Source organism: Salarias fasciatus, chromosome 20 (genome assembly GCF_902148845.1).
Source record: "Salarias fasciatus chromosome 20, fSalaFa1.1, whole genome shotgun sequence".
In the NCBI taxonomy this organism is placed as follows: Eukaryota; Metazoa; Chordata; class Actinopteri; order Blenniiformes; family Blenniidae; genus Salarias; species Salarias fasciatus.
Genome location: NC_043764.1, coordinates 29,465,251 through 29,474,485, shown reverse-complemented (window position 1 = coordinate 29,474,485; position 9,235 = coordinate 29,465,251).

Here is a 9,235-nt window from a genome sequence, read left to right as displayed (position 1 = left end):
TCGCCGGTAACTCGACCCTGAAGCAGGTAGTACTGGATTACAGGTTAACCAGTAGCAGATTTAACAACCTGACCTGACTGCCAGACGGAGAAAAGAATGCAATGGTAAAAAAAACAACCATTACATGAAAACAGTTTGCAACATTTGCCACGGAACACCCATCTTACCGTTCAGAAATGTAATGAAAAGTTGCTTACTGTGGAAAACAAAGGAGAACAAGAAACAAACAAAACAAACCAATAACCGAAAGCAAATGAAAAACTTTGTCACGCTGTGCACAGGAGTATTCGTCACAAAGGATTTTCTGTCTGGGTTTTCTCCCATATCCAGATGGCTGTCAACGGCTCAGCGGAACCTCAAGCCTTTGACGAATCTTTTTTTTCAACTTTCGTCAGGACGACCAGCCGCCCACCACCCAGCCCAGTGTATTCACTGTCTGAGGGAGTACCAGTTTAGTCGCCGGTAACTCGACCCTGAAGCAGGTAGTACTGGATTACAGGTTAACCAGTAGCAGATTTAACAACCTGACCTGACTGCCAGACGGAGAAAAGAATGCAATGGTAAAAAAAAACAACCATTACGTTAAAACAGTTTGCAACATTTGCCACGGAACACCCATCTTACCATTCAGAAATGTAATGAAGAGTTGCTTACTGTGGAAAACAAAGGAGAACAAGAAACAAACAAAACAAACCAATAACCGAAAGCAAATGAAAAACTTTGTCACGCTTTGCACAGTTGAGTATTCGTCACAAAGGATTTTCTGTCTGGGTTTTCTCCCATATCCAGATGGCTGTCAACGGCTCAGCGGAACCTCAAGCCTTTGACGAATCTTTTTTTTAAACTTTCGTCAGGACGACCAGCCGCCCACCACCCAGCCCAGTGTATTCACTGTCTGAAGGAGTACCAGTTTAGTCGCCGGTAACTCGACCCTGAAGCAGGTAGTACTGGATTACAGGTTAACCAGTAGCAGATTTAACAACCTGACCTGACTGCCAGACGGAGAAAAGAATGCAATGGTAAAAAAAAACAACCATTACATGAAAACAGTTTGCAACATTTGCCACGGAACACCCATCTTACCATTCAGAAATGTAATGAAGAGTTGCTTACTGTGGAAAACAAAGGAGAACAAGAAACAAACAAAACAAACCAATAACCGAAAGCAAATGAAAAACGTTGTCACGCTGTGCACAGTTGAGTATTCGTCACAAAGGATTTTTGTCTGGGTTTTCTCCCATATCCAGATGGCTGTCAACGGCTCAGCGGAACCTCAAGCCTTTGACGAATCTTTTTTTTAAACTTTCGTCAGGACGACCAGCCGCCCACCACCCAGCCCAGTGTATTTACTGTCTGAGGGAGTACCAGTTTAGTCGCCGGTAACTCGACCCTGAAGCAGGTAGTACTGGATTACAGGTTAACCAGTAGCAGATTTAACAACCTGACCTGACTGCCAGACGGAGAAAAGAATGCAATGGTAAAAAAAACAACCATTACATGAAAACAGTTTGCAACATTTGCCACGGAACACCCATCTTACCGTTCAGAAATGTAATGAAAAGTTGCTTACTGTGGAAAACAAAGGAGAACAAGAAACAAACAAAACAAACCAATAACCGAAAGCAAATGAAAAACGTTGTCACGCTGTGCACAGTTGAGTATTCGTCACAAAGGATTTTTTGTCTGGGTTTTCTCCCATATCCAGATGGCTGTCAACGGCTCAGCGGAACCTCAAGCCTTTGACGAATCTTTTTTTTAAACTTTCGTCAGGACGACCAGCCGCCCACCACCCAGCCCAGTGTATTTACTGTCTGAGGGAGTACCAGTTTAGTCGCCGGTAACTCGACCCTGAAGCAGGTAGTACTGGATTACAGGTTAACCAGTAGCAGATTTAACAACCTGACCTGACTGCCAGACGGAGAAAAGAATGCAATGGTAAAAAAAACAACCATTACATGAAAACAGTTTGCAACATTTGCCACGGAACACCCATCTTACCGTTCAGAAATGTAATGAAAAGTTGCTTACTGTGGAAAACAAAGGAGAACAAGAAACAAACAAAACAAACCAATAACCGAAAGCAAATGAAAAGCTTTGTCACGCTGTGCACAGGAGTATTCGTCACAAAGGATTTTCTGTCTGGGTTTTCTCCCATATCCAGATGGCTGTCAACGGCTCAGCGGAACCTCAAGCCTTTGACGAATCTTTTTTTTAAACTTTCGTCAGGACGACCAGCCGCCCACCACCCAGCCCAGTGTATTCACTGTCTGAGGGAGTACCAGTTTAGTCGCCGGTAACTCGACCCTGAAGCAGGTAGTACTGGATTACAGGTTAACCAGTAGCAGATTTAACAACCTGACCTGACTGCCAGACGGAGAAAAGAATGCAATGGTAAAAAAAAACAACCATTACGTTAAAACAGTTTGCAACATTTGCCACGGAACACCCATCTTACCATTCAGAAATGTAATGAAGAGTTGCTTACTGTGGAAAACAAAGGAGAACAAGAAACAAACAAAACAAACCAATAACCGAAAGCAAATGAAAAACTTTGTCACGCTGTGCACAGTTGAGTATTCGTCACAAAGGATTTTCTGTCTGGGTTTTCTCCCATATCCAGATGGCTGTCAACGGCTCAGCGGAACCTCAAGCCTTTGACGAATCTTTTTTTTCAACTTTCGTCAGGACGACCAGCCGCCCACCACCCAGCCCAGTGTATTCACTGTCTGAGGGAGTACCAGTTTAGTCGCCGGTAACTCGACCCTGAAGCAGGTAGTACTGGATTACAGGTTAACCAGTAGCAGATTTAACAACCTGACCTGACTGCCAGACGGAGAAAAGAATGCAATGGTAAAAAAAAACAACCATTACATGAAAACAGTTTGCAACATTTGCCACGGAACACCCATCTTACCATTCAGAAATGTAATGAAAAGTTGCTTACTGTGGAAAACAAAGGAGAACAAGAAACAAACAAAACAAACCAATAACCGAAAGCAAATGAAAAGCTTTGTCACGCTGTGCACAGTTGAATATTCGTCACAAAGGATTTTCTGTCTGGGTTTTCTCCCATATCCAGATGGCTGTCAACGGCTCAGCGGAACCTCAAGCCTTTGACGAATCTTTTTTTTAAACTTTCGTCAGGACGACCAGCCGCCCACCACCCAGCCCAGTGTATTTACTGTCTGAGGGAGTACCAGTTTAGTCGCCGGTAACTCGACCCTGAAGCAGGTAGTACTGGATTACAGGTTAACCAGTAGCAGATTTAACAACCTGACCTGACTGCCAGACGGAGAAAAGAATGCAATGGTAAAAAAAACAACCATTACATGAAAACAGTTTGCAACATTTGCCACGGAACACCCATCTTACCGTTCAGAAATGTAATGAAAAGTTGCTTACTGTGGAAAACAAAGGAGAACAAGAAACAAACAAAACAAACCAATAACCGAAAGCAAATGAAAAGCTTTGTCACGCTGTGCACAGGAGTATTCGTCACAAAGGATTTTCTGTCTGGGTTTTCTCCCATATCCAGATGGCTGTCAACGGCTCAGCGGAACCTCAAGCCTTTGACGAATCTTTTTTTTAAACTTTCGTCAGGACGACCAGCCGCCCACCACCCAGCCCAGTGTATTCACTGTCTGAGGGAGTACCAGTTTAGTCGCCGGTAACTCGACCCTGAAGCAGGTAGTACTGGATTACAGGTTAACCAGTAGCAGATTTAACAACCTGACCTGACTGCCAGACGGAGAAAAGAATGCAATGGTAAAAAAAAACAACCATTACGTTAAAACAGTTTGCAACATTTGCCACGGAACACCCATCTTACCATTCAGACATGTAATGAAAACAAATGTAAATGAAGAAAAGAAAAACAAAGTGGACTGTCATCGACATCAAACATGATTGTAGACAGCTCCATGTGAAAAAAAAGTTGTGTTAAAAAAAGACACGCCTTTCAAACTATTGAGAAATACTAACAAAATGATATAAGCGAAAATGGCCCCAACCTTAAAGGGTTCAAGAAGGATTGCTTCAGTGTGAACATACCTGTATCCGACTGGCTGAAGCCACTGTCCCGCCCTGGCCGTGTGGGCTGGTACAGCCAGCCCAAAATCGATGAGCTTCACCTTTAAAGGTTGGCTCACCGAGTTGACCAGCATGATGTTGTCTGGTTTGATGTCAGTGTGCAGCATACCGACACGCCACAGGGTGTTCAAGGCCACCAGGAGCTGCACAGACAAAGCATGAGAGGTCAGGGTTGTGATGCTGTGAAGGTGAGGACTCGCTGTCCTCCACTGATCATTGGTAAATGTGCAGAGTGAGAGATTATTTGGTCAAACATTACAAACCTGCTTGGTGATGGGACGGATTTCCTTTAATTCCAGTGGAGCCCACTTTCGGATCTGCATCCACTGGAATAGATCCACGTCCATCATTTCGAATGCCATGCAGTGCTGCCCCATGCATTCAAATTTCTTGTAGAATCTGACCACGTTATCGAGGTCAGGATTCAGGAAGCCGGTGATCTTTAAGGCTTTCAGCTGGGGAGGAAAGAGGAAGATGTCGTGTCAATGATTCTAACAAATAAAACCAGATTTTGGTTCATATTCTGCAGTGGCAGAGTAATGGAAAGGTCTAAAATCTACCTTGCTCCTGATGTCCTGAGCCTGATCCTGCTTCAGCACCTTCACGGCCACCTCCTTCTTGTCGTCCAGCTTCTGGCACTTCACCACCTTCCCAAAGCAGCCCTCTCCAATGGTGTTGGTGATGAGATAGGCGGTGGTGGAGCTGTGGAGGAGCTCTCCTGGACTCAGATCTGGTTCTGTGCAGAAAGAGTGTGTTCAGTCAGTGTGTGAGAAGCACCATCCATTCAACAGAAACCATAAACCCTCTAAATTCAACAGCATGCAACAAAACTGATGTGTATACGAAGACGGAATTGATCAGAAAGGTGTGAGATGAGCCACTCTACGTGGCATTAACACAGGTGACCCGGCTGACCCCAGCTTCACTTTAAAATCCATTCTTCCTGGTTTGTGAGATGCAAAGTTTTAAAAACATCCTTAAATCAGGAAAAAAAAACAAGTTCTGAAGAAAAAAAAACTCAATTCAATGTCTTATGACTTCTGAGCTGCTCCAAGCTGCAGAATGTCCTGAATACTTCATTCCACATCAAGTTATTTGTGCCCTAACATGAACAAAATGTTGAATATTATCAAACTTAACAGATTATGGAATAAGACATCAAACTTTCACTGTAGCACCATGTTGTGGAGTCAGGTTTTTACAGCTGTGTGTTCTGGATTGACTGGTTTTTACCAAATGGCTCCACAGTACTCAGACCACAGTCTGTGTTTTAAATTTTCTCACCTGGAGAACCAGAAGCTTCCCAGCACTGTGGTGCTAACATGTCTGTCGCTATGTCTGCTGTCGTTGTGGAAATATTCGTTGAAATCGCCACTCGTGTCGCACTCCAGAAAACTGTGTCTACACTGAGAAACCCTAGAACGATAATGTGGGACATGCTGGAACTTCCTGATGCATTTGCTCTGATGATGTCAAGAGCCAGGTTGCCTAGCAACATGATGTCATTGATGTCAGGCTAGCTCTGGACGGTCATGTGACAACGGAAATTTACCGGATAAACAATATATTCATGGTTGAAATAATTTGTATATTTGTTTTGTTTTGTTTCCACTCATTGAAGCTCGTGTCCGGAGTTTTGAATGAGAGAGGTTTTTTTTTAATCCAATGTCTGGAGGTTCCCCTCCCTCTGCTTTCATGAGCGACCAAGCCACGCCCCTTTAATTGTGCACGCTATTATCTGTCGGGTGAAAATGAGAGCCTCCGAGTCCTACAGCATCCTACATGTTTAGCTGTTTACGGTGGATGTTCAGCAGACAGTGGATATATCCGAGGTACGCGCGGCGGCTGCAGCGGAGCTTCACTCTCCTCTGCCTGGGCGAGCGGCCGTGCTCTCTGGCTGCTGCACACTTTGATTGACAACACGAGAACGCGGAAGCTCCAAACCTATTGGCTGAAGCTGACCGGCGCTTTTTCGGATAACATGGGGGTCTATGAGACGAAGGCGGGGCTCATAAATAAATTTTTATATTGCTTTATGCTAATATTATATTGTAGTATCGAACCAGACTGACACATTTAAGCTCTGTTGAAAAATGAGACATACTTTGGAAACAAACGGAAACTCCGGACACGAGCTTTAATCAGTTTGTGCAACAATGTAAATTTTCAATAAACTTACAAAAAGAAACCAGAAGTTTCAGTCATAATAATGTAATAATTTAATACATTAAATAAATGTAATAAATTTAAATAAAGAAATAATTTAATAGACAAAAGTTGATCAGTCTACAGCTTCGGTGTTGAAGCCTGTTCCTGTTTGGCCTGTTTAAAGGATGTTTGGACCACAGAGTGTATTTATTTGTTGTGAAATATCCAGAATCAAAGTAAAAAGCAGAAACACGACACACTCAGGTGATGTACATTTACCTGGGAGAGGAGTGAAGTCCAGGAGCCATCCCAGCAGCTGCAGGAAGAGAGTTCGGAGTGCTTCACTCCTCCAAAGTCTCGGGTCCAGTCCCTGCTGTCTTCACATGCGCGCCCTGGGTCAGTTCACCTCGGGTGTATCGGGGACTACATGAGCAAACCCTGCAGGTCCCAGATGGTTCTGGTGACCAGCCTGACACGTGAGGCCCATGCAGACTGACCACATGGGTCCTCCAGTTAATGATAACGGGCTCAGTGTGAGACAAATCCAGTCGAGGTTGTTGTCTGTGGTTAAAGTGGTGAATCAATGGTGACAAACCAGGTCTGGACTTCAGGTGTATTTGAGAATCTGAGAACCAGTTTTTTTGGACTTTCACTTCAGTAAAGAATGGCTGTGGGGAGCCTCTGTCATGTTGGTTGTTGGATTGTGTGCTGGTTATCTGGGCCGTTTTTTTTCATGGTGAAAAGGTCAACAAATCTCGACTTGAAGTTATCTCAGTAATTTGTAGGATTTGTTGTGATTCTCTGTACTGTGCTTGGATTGTTTAGTGTAGGTGAAGCAGTTATTAAATCAAGAGCAAAGCTTGGGAGGTTTTGTGCCTCTGACATCTCTGAGAAACTGAAAAGACTTTGAGACTGACTTTTTTTTTATTTTTCTTCCAGTATTTAATGGACTAGCCACTGCATACACAACAAACTCTTCCTTTGCCAGAAGCTAATTCTGTTTCTGTTCCACCGTTCAGTCGTCTGAGCTGTGGCGGATTTTCACCTGGAATATGACAGTTTTAGAACAAACTTAGTCAACGACTGACACTGTGAAATACCTGGAGTTAGTGAGAATAGGACGAGGAGATAGAAAGCTGAGCAGCTTATTTCTTCCTGCCCACCTGTAGATCTGCGTCTCCAGTCCCCTGGAGGCTCCTCATGGCCGTAGGCTGCTGCCACGTCCAGTTCAGGCGGCTCGGATAAATCCATCTGTTTGTCAGCTTGTGTTTGTGCTGCTCCTCTCTCCTTTGATTACATTTCATTGCTGACAGGACTTCTCACATCAGGCCCGCTGAGCTGATGCAGGCGTTGGGGGATCCGGACCGTAGTGTTCTGGGACTTTCTGTGCCGTGGATTTTTTTTCCATCCCTGCTGGTGTATTGGGAGTAAATGCAGGTCCTCTGAGATAAAGGCGACGTCTCCACTGGGGTGTGTTTGGAACAGCAAGCATGATCAAGCATGGCTCCTGTCAGTGCTGTTTAAGTGACTGATTAAGCATTTTACTAGTATTTCTTTTGTGTTTGCAGTGTGTCCTGACGTTGATGCAATGAGAGAAAACCTCTCATGAAATGCAGCTAATGAGCCCCAAGCAGACATGATCACATTCTTATATCCCTCTACATTTTAATGACTGGAGGACACAACTTTTTTTTTGAAGACATATTGATTGGTGACAGAAGGAAGTGAAATACTTAATGCCTCTACTGATTGTATAATTTTCATATGTTTTTTTTATCTTCCTCTCTGAAAACATTAATTTAACTTAATATGTCAACTTTTTTTTTTTAAGGAAACAGAGGTGTGAAACACGAGGAGCTACTTAAATCTGCAAGAATCTACATCACTGGTATGTTTCTGGTGATGTGGGACGAGAAATCAGTAAAGCTATCAGCAGTGGAGCAGTAAACTTCTGGTTTTTCTAATCTGGTAAAAAGTGAGATTGGAACTAGAATGTGGATTTGGTCCAGCATTTGGAACTTTGCTGATCACTCTTTCATTTTCTGCAGAGCTCCTTTTCGTTGTGAGCAGTCGTTCTGTTCAAGTAGAAATTTTTTCTCTTCTTTTTTCCAGCCTTTTTTTGTCTTCCACGTGTCAGTGTTCTCCTGCCTGTCAGAAAATATCCACATGTGGTGGAGGACGTGTCTTGGTATCATCTGGTGCTCCAGAGGTCTGAACGACCTGTCACGTTTGACGGCTTGGCCACGCCCCTTGTGTCCGTCACCAGCAGGGACGCATCTAACTCCTCCAGGGCGCCGGTGGCCCCGGCCCGGGGGGTGGAGGGGTTCCTTAATCCAGAGCAGCATGAAGGTCATCAGCCTGACTGTTTAGAGTGGAGGGAGACCAGTGAAGAAGAGTCTGTCCTGGCTGCAGCGCCCCCTGGCAGCAGTGCTCAATAATGCAGCACTTGCTGTGCTGGATTTATTCAGAGGACACGCTCTGAAACGCCACGATGCGTGAAATGAATCCTGTACAGCTCAGAGCATTTGCCAAGATTGAAATCAAATCTCGTTGTTGTTTTGAGATGTACAAAAAAAATTATTACACGGTGAAGCGATTTCCAAGCTGAACTTGTGTCATCTTCATGTATCTCCGCTGCTTCGTACACAGAGAGCAGGTGACGCCACCATGTGGACGGCAACATGAAGTCCTGTTTGTATGAACATTCCCAACCAAAGTATGGAACTTAGCAACTTGTACTTCATTCTTTGGAGAGTGTGTCAATATCAGCATAACTCTGAGGATGTTTCCTCACATAGAGGTAGAACAGTGAAACCACTAATAGAAAAAATCCTTCAGAGTGTCTTCAGTTTTCCTTTAATTCAAAATGCTCCATTAGTGATTTCATTGAGAGTTGAATGAATGTTTTGTATGTGGTGTGAAATCCTCTAAGAGAAGCTGTGACAGGTGTTTATAATGAACATAAATGCTCATCTTGAGCTGTTGGATGTGTTGGAGA